Source organism: Emys orbicularis, chromosome 9, assembly GCF_028017835.1.
Source record: "Emys orbicularis isolate rEmyOrb1 chromosome 9, rEmyOrb1.hap1, whole genome shotgun sequence".
Taxonomy (NCBI): domain Eukaryota; kingdom Metazoa; phylum Chordata; order Testudines; family Emydidae; genus Emys; species Emys orbicularis.
The window spans coordinates 37,122,084-37,134,877 of record NC_088691.1 but is presented as its reverse complement, the minus strand read 5'-3'; the positions used below and the strand labels follow the sequence as shown (position 1 = coordinate 37,134,877).

The window sequence follows — 12,794 nt, the reverse complement described above, 5'->3', positions numbered from 1 at the left end:
TACAGACCAGTCAGCTTAACTTCAGTACCCAGAAAGATAATGGAAAAAAATAATGAAGCAATCAATTTGCAGACACCCAGAAGACAGTAAGTTGATAAGTAACTGCCACCATGGATTTGTCAATAACAAATCACGTCAAACCAACCTAATAGCTTTTTTTGATAATGTAACAAGCCTTTTGGATAGGGGGGATGCAGTAGATGACTTTACTAATGCTTTTGATACTGTTACCCATGACCTTCTCATAAACAAACTATGGAAATACAACCTAGATTGAGCTACTATAAGGTGGGTGCATAACTGGTTGGAAAACCATTCCTAGAGAGCAGTTATCAGTGGTTCACAGTGAAGTTGGAAGGGAATTTTGAGTGGGGCCCTGCAGGGATCAGTTCTGGGTCTGGTGCTGTTCAATATCTTCATCAGTGATTTAGAGAACAACATAGAGAGTACCCTTATAAAGTTTGCAGACGATACCAAGCTGGAAGGGGCTGCAAGTGCTTTGGAGGGCTGGATTAAAATTCAAAATGACCTGGACAAATTGGAGAAATGGTCTGAAGTAAATAGGATGAAATAAAATATAAAATAAAATTAAGATAAGAAACATACAAGTAACCTGATACTTACAATAACAAGATACATTTAGAACTATTTTCATTATACTGAAAAAAGGCAACATGTGATAATCACTGAATGATTAATAGAGCCCTTTTTAAGAGATGCCAGAATGGAATAGGAAGCTATTGGACTCCTAATTTAAGTAACATTTCTAACTTCTGGTGTTTTATCAAATCCTCCGCCCCCCCCCCCCTTACAATTCATAAGCCATGACGTTTTCCCCCATTCCCTTCCCTTCCTTCCGATGCATATATAGCTTTCACCCTAGCTCCCAAAGTATTTAAGGTTGACTAGCAAGACTAAACTAAGTATTTTATTATTGCAACTTAATAAAACTTCTATAACACTACCTAACCTGGAGAAAGCCATTACTTGCTCGCTAACTGAAAGATTCTGGATCATTTGCAGTAGTCTTGTATTGCAGGAGCACTTCATAAATAAGCATAACAAATAAAACTATTTTTCCTATAAATACAGAAGAATCGAATTACATGTCAAGGAAAAAGAAGAATATAAGTGAGAGAGGGGAAGACTACAGCCCCGGTAGTGCACTATATATGTACACACACACACACACACACACACACACACAAAATTAGGCTTAGAAAGATTGAATTTTTTTTTTAGTAAAAGTTGGTAAACGTCGATTTCACAGTACACAAACAGAGGAAAAAATATTTCATATATAAAAATCAAAGCGCACACATAGGCAAAGTCAGAAAAATGCTGCTTGAGAACTTTATTTAAAATCCAATTATTGAGACTTTTAAAATTGTTTATAGATTCAAATTTTCACAGATATACAAAAATTATGGGTTTCAGCATTTTTTCCTATTTTTACCAATTTAAATGTTCATGGTTGTAGAAAATTAAGAAGCAGAATTATTTAGTAATAGACAGATTCAAAAAGTAAGGCTTTGTAAACTGTTAAAACAACTTGTCAATATCACATGTCAAAATATACAAAGTAAATATTCTTAAATCAACAAATCAGACTTGTTTTTACTATTCATTTGCTAGTCTATTTGCAACAAGCCTAATTTTTTTTTTAAAAAAATGCTTAAAATTAACACATTATCCATCAAATTTATAAAAATCTGAATTCTAGCAAGCATATCTACAATTCAATATGACTCAGCACCAGGAAACACGAATAAAAGTAAAAAAGAATCGAAAGTCATGGTTTTCTAGTCTCAGGATTAAGAATATAAACTATTTATCCAGCCATCTAGGGATAGATCTGAAAATTCTTTTAAATCCAGATTTGCCAAGCATCTGCTAGCCACACCCACATGCCAATTAACTCAGCAGCTGTGTGACCTAACCACATACTCCCAATGCCACCTGGTAGAAATGCAAATTGTACAGCTATCAGTTCTTGGAGTGAAAATAAATGAAGTGCCTCTGCTACATTTCTATCCTCCCGGTATTCATAAAAGCTAACAACCTTGACAAGGTGTTAAAAAAGTAAAGGAAAGAACAGAAATCAACTAAGACTTTATGTTCATCACAGATGTGTTATCAGTCTTTGATATCACTTAAATCAAAAGTTACTGTATCAAAGCTTGCAGAAAACAAAAATCCCATTAAAAATAAAAAGAATAATTGATCTGAAGGTGCATTTTATTTTAAGTTTAAAGTCGGTTCACACAATAATAATAATAATAAAAAAAAAAATGTGCAGTGTCACCTGATTTTGCTTAACCAATGTCATCATGTTGAAGGAAATTACATTAATTTATAAATGCTTTATAAACATAGAAAGAAGGATCAGTTAGCTGTCTCAGAATAAAGAGAAGGGGCGAAAACAGTAAAATGCAACGAGTAATGGTAACTAAAAAAACATTCAGGGTCCACCGTTAGTGTTATAATGTTATAGTGTTATAATTTACCATAACACTCAAAGAGCAGACCAAAAGCCTTTTGCACCATTAATTTTTTTTTTTTTGTTGTTGAACAAAAACACATCTCATAAATCTCTGAGAAAAAACAACAATGCAAAATGTGACGGAAATCGTTGCCTTCATCCATCTGCTGTCTGTGTTTGGAGAGAGAGAGTAGTATGAAGTAAGAAGAATGTAATTAACAAAAGCTTTCCAAAATGAAACCTTCCGTCTAAGAAAGGCTCCTCCCTTTAATAATCACAAAATAAAATTGAGGGATTTAACTCTTCCATTTATCTAACTACAAATGTAAGTGGTCTAAATAGACGACGGGTAAGTTTCTGTAGAATCAACTTTGGAACAGAGACATGTCAGAACAGTAGAAACACATGCATCATTACATAACAAATTTTCTAAGCAACCCTCCATTTTGTAATATTTTCCCCGTATTTAGGTCACCATAAACTTACTACTACAGGAACATAAATGCCTCCCATGATCTCAGCTGTCACAATGTCACATAAATAGACAGGCACCTCTTAGGTCCCAGTCCTCTAGTCCTTACTTATGAAACCTCCTCAGTACCTAGGAGTCAAATAAAGATTGTTATAGATCAATGCCCATTTTTAAGGGGAAAACAGCTGTTCAGGTCACAGTAAAAGATGGTGGGGGCAATACTGAGTGACACAGTCCTCCACTTAGCCCTTTAATTTAACAGTCTCTGAATACAAGCACAAATATCATTGTAGAGTGATTGCACTGATTTGGTGTTATATTTTAATAATTTGTCTATAGCAGAAACAATCTTACTGCCAGCATTCTCTTAAGTACTGCACATTTCTTGCTTTTGTAAATGCCAGACTGATGTTACTGAGTTCACCATGTTGTTTACCAATTAATCCTTAATATATTCCAAAGTCACAAGAAGTAACAATCACTGTTCATAAACACAACCAACTATCAGAGAAGGAAGAACTATTCAACATTACAACAGAACATCCTTTAAAATCCGTGAACATACTGTGGACGACATAGGAAATTTTCTGCATCTGATAAGCTTAACCTTGATTAACAACAACTCTTTCCAGTGAAATACTGTTCCACTTCTTGGAACTCAGGTTTACCACGGTAACTTGTTCTGCTCTAGGCAAAGCTCTACTGGATCTTAAAGAACTTATCCTATAGACATCCCTTTCAAGTGTTTCAGGCAAGGTATGCATTGTTGTAGAAGCCAACTTATACATATGCCCATAGGTTAACTTGTAAATAGCATACTCAATGTTTCAAATCAAAATTCTTTCTAACAACTCAAATGCTTAAAATAAAATCAAATAGGCAGCTCAGACAAAAGAAAAAAGGATTCAGAAATACTGAACACATCTATTTTACACGTCTATCTGACTATGTAAAAAATTTCCAAACATTGATTTATCTTAACCAGCTACACTTTCAAAATTTCTACAGACAATTTACTTATTCAATATAAACTGGGTGAGTCTGCCTTCAATTTTGATTGGAACAGTTAAAAAAAACCATGAAAATCCACTATAAAAAGCAACAGTTCCTTCATTTTACAGACAGTAATTGTTTCACTTCTGTTATCTTTGCTGAACTGTCAAAGCTGAATTGATCTGGTAAAACAAGTCAATAAAAATGCACACAGATCTGATTTAAGCTGTTAAAAAAATCTAACAAAAAGTTGGAATTAGATAGATTCAAAGATAGCAAAATAAATTAACTAGCTAGAATGAAATGTAGCTGAAGAAATAGAATTTGATCAAGCTTTGCTCTGGGTCACAGGTTCTCAAACTGGGGGGTGGGCATGGAATGTATTCTGGGGAGGGGTACTGAGAAGCTTTAGGGGGAAAAAATAAACTTACTGTGCACATTTTACCCACAGCAATGAATAACTAGCAAAGCTGATTCCTCCAGACATATCAGATCCTCAGATGGCGCTGGGCATTTGACTCTATATGAGGTCTAGATGTGCATTCGGGTAGATTTCTGTTAATCTTGCATAGTATTATACAAAGTCATCACCATCTCTACATTAATCTGTTTGCTATGATGTGATGTGCACATTTAATTGAAGCATTGACCACAATTGCAGTTTTGCTTTTGCTCTTATTACAATGAATCTGCTTTGCTCTGTTTGAACCAATGCCTTACTGTTTTTAATATTTAGTGAGAGTTGCATGTTGATTTTTTTTTTTTAATTGCTATAAGTATTTGTGTGGCGGGAGGCAGGGCGTAAAACACTACAGACACAAAGAAGGGGGGCATGATTGAATGCATTTGAGAATCACTGCTCTGGGTGAACAACAAGGCGATTCTAGTCACCTCTTCTCTTACTATGTGACTGGTCTGCTACGGAATATATTTCAATGGCTACACCTCCTGGCTGAAGAGTCTGCGGAAAGTAAAAGCTACATTTTCATACAAATACCAATAGAAGTGAATGCACTCCACTCTAGTTCTGTGTGTCTGATCCAAATCTTGTATTAAAACAGGGGCTAGTTATAAAAATGTGATTTCTATTTTAAAGGTAGGAAAGGGTAAGTCATGTTAGTGGTCAAGTTAAGCAGACACTGTTCTGATATTTTAGGGGGAAATTTAGGTTTTATTAAAATGAAGGGTTTCATACTACCTAATACTAATGAAATAGTAATTTAAAAAAACAAACAAACAAAATATTTAGTTTTAAATATTTTATTAAGTTGTTTGCAAGCCAAGTGGTGCGAGCAAGTTCACATGCATGAAAATAGATAAGATTCTTTTTTAAAATACTTCCTGAAAAATAGGAAAGTCCTTTTAAACCAAGAACAGTTCAAGCAATTATTTATATTGTTATTTCATTTCAATTTTATTAATTTAAGGGGGAGGAGTGCTTGTCAGTCTGCTAGTGGACACTGAATTACAGCAGCTTTTGAAAACCATGTGAAGATTAAGGTGATTACATTATTTGTAGGACTTGGAAAGAGAAATGCTAGTTTCCCACCATTATTTTTGAAACTTAAAAACAACAACTAGATCTTCCTAGAAAAAAGTTTTTTTTTTTTTTTATTTAATATTCAAAAGATTTAGAACTTAATGTTCAGTTGTCGAGAACTATGTACTCCTGGAAATGGGGAGGGGCAATTAGCAATAAAATCGACCCAGAAGTAGGAATGTGTAGCTACTATAGTTCACAACTAGGTGCCTAGGGCATGGTGAATAACATTTAGAATATTTAGAGAAAAAACATTTAAGTTTTAGCTACTACAGTAACTCCTCATTTAACGTTGTCCCATTTAACGTTGTTTCAATATTACGTCCCTGCTCAATTAGGGAACATGCTCGTTTAAAGTTGTGCAATGCTCCCTTATAATATCATTTGGCTGCCTGCTTGTAAGATTCTGTGGAAGAGCAGCAACTTTACAAGGGAGCATTGCACAAGTTTCGCTTCTGCGCGCCCCCCCTCCCCCCCAGCGCTTCCTGTTTGGCGGCGCTTAGGACTTTCTGGGAGGGAGGGGCAGGAACAGGGAAGCGTCGTGTCTCTGCTCCTCCCTCTCCCGCCCAGAAAATCCTAAGCGCCGCTAAACAGCTGTTTGGCGGCGCTTAGGATTTTCTGGGAGGGAGGGAGGGGGAGGAGTGGAGACGCAGGGCTTCTCTGCTCCTCCCCCTCCCTCCCAGCACTTCACGCTTAGGACTTTCTGGGAGGGAGGTGCAGGAGCAGCGAAGCGCCACGTCTCCTCCCCCTCCCTCCCAGAAAGTCCTAAGCGCTGCCAAACAGCTCTTTTTTTGGGGAGGGGGGGGGGTTGTGGCATGCTCCGGAGAGGAGGTGGAGTGGGGGTGGGAAGAGGTGGGCCTGGAGTGGAGCAGGGACAGGAAGAGGCGGGCCTGGAGCATTCCCGGCAAAATCCGAGCCTGTTCTCTGGGGAAGCTGCCACTGCTGCTGCAAAGGTGTTTCCTAGCGTCCTTGCCTGCAGCGGGCTCTGCCTGTGTGGGGTAAGCCAGGGGCACTTCCCAACCACAGTACAGTACTTTACAGTATACAGCATAATGCCTTTTGTCTGCCCCCCAAAAATGTCCTTGGAACCTAACCCTCCGCATTTATATTAAATCTTATGGGACAATTGGATTCGTTTAACATTGTTTCACTTAAAGTTGCATTTTTCAGGAACATAACTACAATGTTAAGGGAGGAGTTACTGTACTTCAGCTAAATGGGCTTTTTCATTAGCTCTCAATAGTAGCAAGCCTTATAATAATTTTCAAGCTAGACACTAGAAAGTGAGAAAACAGACATAGCCATAAATTGACATATCCCCCCCCCCCTCCCCACACACACACTTTGATCTAGTAATGCACATGCAGTAGTTGGGACTATTCAATTGCTTGGTATATGCGGATAACCAAAACCAGTGGATTAAAATGTAATCCTCCAATACAACAGGTTTTTATTGAAAGGAGTATGATTAGTACAACTAAATCACAAATTCCTTTTGTGCCAATTGCACCTACTCTTTATCCTCTGCACAAGCTCAAATCTCATTTCAGAAATTCAGGTTGGGCCTTCCATATCAGTGCATCAACTATTATCTAGGCTTTTATTAATAGTACCTATTTGCAACCTTAGGGGAGAGACGGGGGATACTGCTCTTAAAATCTCCTCCTTTTTTCTATCTTTTTCTTTATGGGCAGTTAAACCCAACCAGGCTATTCACTGTTTGAATAATTAACACCTACATGCCCATCAAGATAGGCAAGGGAGGGAAAAAAAACACACACACAACAAGGTAGTCTTGTTCATCAGATTGCAAAATGAAATGATAGCAAAGGAGAAAGACTGTTAAAAACTATCAGAGCAAAATGATAGAATTAAAATATTGCTTATAAGCAGCTTGAGGTTGCTAAGTTACTTTCTCTGAGACAGCCATGTCCATTTTAAGTGGAGTGGACTGCATCAGGCAATCTGTAAAAGATGAATGCTTTAAGTATGCACATTAGTGAGCAAATGATCAGTAGTAAAATTAGAACATATCTGACTAGACTTTATTAAGATATATTTTAGACTACATTTGTATCTGCGAACTGCACATCAGAACAATAAAAATGGTCTAACAGATGTGATCTTTTACTCCTGGTCACCTCTAATTAACTAACAAATATTTTAGCCTGCAAACAACCTTTAGCACAAAATAAAAATTGTGGCTACCAGCAATTATCAGCATCCTGTCAATGTAGATAGATATTTATTCTCTTTTTTATAATGATTCATTTAAGAGGCCATTATTGCATTAATACAAACAGTACAGTCATGGCTTGTACACAACCTTTGTTATTTAAAAAAAAATAAAAATCCTGCAAGTTTTTTTGTTCTTCACGAGATTCATTCCTTCAATAGCTATTTATTTAATAAGGACCTATTAGGTATTATTGTCAAGAATTGCTGACAATTTTGTAGGGCAGTTAAGGCAGATCAGTTGTATGAACAACAGAACTGCAAAATTCTAAAAAAACACAAAGCTGTGTTTCACAAACCCATTGGTCAGTGGCCCCAGAGAAATAATTTATTCACCTATGCAGGTGTAAAACTGACTACAATTCTCTTCTGGAAAATGTATGGGGCATGGGGAATTAACAGGAAAAACTGGAAATATTAGTATACAAGCTAAATTATGACAATTTGCATCACAGAGAATTGGTGGGATAAATCTCATGACTGGGATACTTATAGAGGGATAATAGCTTATTCAGAAAGGACAGACGGGGTAAGACGGAGAAGACGTTGCATTATACAGCAAAAATATATACACTTGTTTTGAGGTCCAGAAGGAGGTGAGAGACAGGCCAATTGAAAGCCTCTAGGTGAGGATAAAAGGGCTGGGAGGAAGGGAGAGGAGAATGTGTAATGTCTTGGTAGGAGTCTACTACAAACCACCAAATCAGGAGGAGGAGATAGATCAGGCATTTATAGAACAAACAACAGAAATATCCAAACAGGTAGCAATGGGGGACTTTACTTTTCCAACAGATATCTTGGTAGTAATGTGCAAAATAAAATCAACAATAAGTTCCTGGAATGTAGTGGGGACAACCTTGTTTCAGAAGATTGAAGAAGACACCAGGGGAGTGTAGTTTTAGACTTGATTCAGATTAACAGGAAGGAATTGATTGTGAATCTGAAGGTGGGAGTGATCATGATACTAAAGAAAGGAAGGGGTGAGAACAGCAGAATGAGGAAGCAGACTTTAAAAAAAGCAGACTAACGAACACAGAGAACTGATTGGTAAGGTCCCAAGGGAAGAAAAATCTAAGGGGAAAAGGAGTTCAGGAAAGCTGGCAGTTTTTACAAAGCGACAGTATTAAAAGCACAACTGCAGACTATCCTGTTGTGAAGGAAAGACAGGAAGAATAGAGGGCAATATGGCTCCAATAGGAGCTCTTTCATTACCTGAAAATGAAAAAGGAATCCAACAACAAGTGAAAACATGGACAAATTTCCAAGGATGAACACAGAATAATAGCACAAGCATATAGAGACAAAGTCAGAAAGGCTAAGGCACAAAATTAGTTACACTTAGCCAAAGTCATAAGTCAATAAGAAGAAGTTCAATAAATACATTACGAGGAAAAAGACAAAGGAAAGTGTAGCTCCACTACTCAGCAGGGAAGGAGAGCTAATAATAGATGACACCAAGAAAGCCGAAGTGTTTAATGCCTAGTTTGCTTCAGTCTTCAGAAACAAGTTTAATCGTGACCAAATGCTTAGCACAACTGATATTACTAAGAGGGAAGGAACGCAAGCCAAAGTAGAGAAGAACAGGTTAAGGAATATTTAGGTAAGTTAGATATAGTCAAGTTGGTAGGGCCTGACAAAATTCATCCTAGAGTACTTAAAGAACTAGCTGAATCAGTCTCGGAAATGTTAGTGATTATCTTTGAAAACTCATGAAGGACAGACAGGTGAGGTCCCTTACGACTGGATGAGATATCTTGATTTTAAGGAAAACTTTTGATACAGCCCACACGGCATTCTCATAAGCATAAGCAAACTAGGAAAATATTATCTACTCAGAGAGTAAATACCAATAGTTTCCTGTCAAATTGGGAGGGGGTAGTGGGGTCTTGCAGGGGTCTGTTCAGGGTCTGGTACTATTCAACAGTTCCATAAATGACTTGGATAATGGAATAAAACATACCTTAGAAAATATGCGGATGACAGCAAGATGGGAGGTGTTGCAAGCACTTTGGGAGGACAGGATTAGAATTCAAAATGGCCTTGATAAATTGGAGAACTGGTCTGAAGTCAACAAGATGAAGGGTTTGTTTAGGAAGGAAAAAATGAAATGCACAAATACAAAAGGGGAATAACTGGCTACATGGTAGTACTGCAATAAAGGATCAGCTGTGACAAAAGGTTTATATCTTGGGATGTACTAACAGGAGTGTTATATGTAAGACACAGTAAATAACTGTCCCATTTTGCTCAGTGCTCAGAGACCTCAGCTGGAGTACCATGTCCAGTTTTGGGTGCCACATTTTAAAAAAGATGGGGACAAATTGGAGAGCAATTCAGAGAAGAGCAACAAAAATTATAAAGATTAAGAAAAGCTGACCTATGGGGAAAGGTTTAAAAAACTGGGGATGTTTTGTCTTGAGAAAATAAGACTGAAGGGAAACCTGATAACAGTCTTCAAATATGTTAAGGACTATTATGAAGAGCATGATGATAATGTTTTTGATCCATGTCCACAGCAGGTAGCATAAGAAATAATTAGTCTGCAGAAAGCGTGAATTCGGTTAGATATTAGGAAAAGTTTTCTAACTATAAGGATAGTTAAGCACCGGAATGGGCTTCCCTGGGAAGTTGCAGAATCTAAATCACTGGAAAAATTTTAAGAACAGGTTAGACAAATGCCTGTCAAGGAGATTTGCATAAACTTGGTCCTGCCTCAGTGTGGGCGGGAATAGTGGGACTATATGATAGCATATGTTCACACACCTACCAAAAGTCTTTTAGAACGTATAGAGGTGTGGGTGGGTGAGGTGCTGTGGCCTGCAACACGCAGGAGGTCAGACTAGACGATCATGATGGTCTCTTCTGACCTTAAAGTCTATGAGTCTGGAGTCTAGGAATCCTGTATCTTTTTTTCATCAGGACCTGAAGTTCTTTACCATTCCCCAAGAAACTACCATTTTGTTGTGTGTTTCTTTGGCCAGCGTAATAGGCTTGCTACTTTCTCCAAGGTCTAAGTAGGCTATAGGAGGCAGTCACATACTTGGGTACAAGCGAGCCGCATCTACAGTCTATGGCTCCATGGGCCAAAATTCTGTCAATAATTCACAGGGGTGGCAATTACTGTTTTAACTTTTTCATATAAATGCATTTTAAAAAGATGATTAGTGTACTTTTCATATTATACACACATACTATCAAATTAAGGCCACTAATTTTAAAACATAAAGTATTAACTCATACATGCAAATAGGTCTAATTGTATATTTAGTTAAATATCTCTTCCTCTTAATGTAGTTTCTAAGAATATATTTGTGTTTATAAAAGTAGAGAGGTTAGAAGAAAAGGAAACCAAAAGTTGTTATTCTTTAAAAGAGTAAAAGTAGTGAGTTAAACCATGGAGTGTGTGCAGACTCTCTCTCCATCTAACAAAGTAATGCCCATTCTAGGCAAAAGTAGTCCAATCTATTCCCCAACTCTGTCCAAAACTACTAACAAATTAACTCATATGTCACATTATGTATGGTTAACGAGTAACTCCCAATTACTAGAGATAAAATTGACTTCTCCCTGATCATTTCCCATAAAACTACTTTCAGGTTATTTTAAATCTGGTTTCAGTGATTCATCCAATAAACCATTCAGACCTCATATTTAAGACTCGCTTAATTCAACTGGCATGACGTTGGCCATAGAGGTCTTTCACTGCATGTACTAAAGCTATCATGCTGATTGTTTGAATTCTTAGTTTGTCACTGACCACTGAAATGACAGTGTAATGACTCTGAACAGCTGCCAACATCTAGTATGTCAATATAGACAGAGTATATTATATAAGAAACATACATGGTAGCAATCTTCACACTTTGTGTTTAAAAGTATATATACTGGATATAAGATGGCCACTTTTTTCTGAATATTCATCTGTCCTCTAACTGTTTGCTTTATGTATCAAATTTTCAATATAAGTTAACCAACAAATATCTTTTAAAAGGAGTCTTTTTGAGTTGACGTGTACTCTCTTCCTCTGACCTGAAACCACCTGCCAAGTTTCAGCCAAAAACAAATTATATGGCTGTGTTTTAACTCCTGGGGGGAAAAAAGGTTCACACTGGAACTGAAGGCATAATTTTCCTATATTGGCACCAAAAAACAACACTATAATAAAATACAGCACAACATCTCATAAGATGCGTCTCTGTACCACTTCTTAGTCATATGAAGTGTACAAGTCTGATTCTTTAAAAGAAATGTCTTTAAAAAGTTGTGTGGGCATATTTCAGGTTCCATCATGTTGCAAATGGACGTGGGAAAGGAATAGATGTTTAATTCATTTTACATTGAGTTATGGGTAATTATGTGCTGAAACTGTTTTGCACAAAGTTTAACAATTTAGACTGCGATAACATGTATGCAGAAAAGGAAAAAGTTAAAGCAGAGCTTACAGCAATATAATGGATGTGAAAAGTTACATCTGCCAAGCAACTGATTTGAAGCCTTACTAGTGATCTCAATTTACTAATCTGGCCACTAGTTTTGTTTCAAAATAATTAAGTGCATTTCCCATGAGTCTCTAATTTAGTTTTCCGTATATACGAAAAGTTAAAGGTAGTAATTAGGTCTCCTATGATATATTTAGAAACTTACAAATTATAAATTATTAATCAAAGCTGGCCTTTGGAGCTCCAAGCCACAAAAACACTCATAGCCCTTGGGACATGATAAATACCAAGGCCAACACAATCTTTCATTAAAAAGTAAGTAATTTTCTCCCCTTTTCACCACTAAGGGGTTTCAAAACATAAATCCAACTGCTAAGATTGTAAATTTGGCAGTGACCTCCATATTCCCCCAATAATATTCCTTAAAGTTAAGAAGCAGAGAAATAATTTTGGACCTCAAAATGTGCATCTAGAACCATGTGCAGAAAGTGCACCAGATATAATGGTTATTTAAAACAAAACAACACAATTGTTCTGTGTTTTTGGTTATGTATGTCTAAAATAATAAATTAGTAAATAATTTGTTTTAATCTCTATACAGGTAAACTATACCAGGATTCACAATTTTTAAGT

At 36.7% G+C, this 12,794-nt stretch overlaps 1 protein-coding gene across 1 annotated transcript in view; it reads right to left on the bottom strand.

Moving 5' to 3' along the window:
- The window catches only part of DIAPH2 (diaphanous related formin 2), a 908,304-nt gene that overhangs the window by 574,794 nt on the left and 320,716 nt on the right, over positions 1-12,794 (bottom strand). The window lies entirely within an intron of this gene.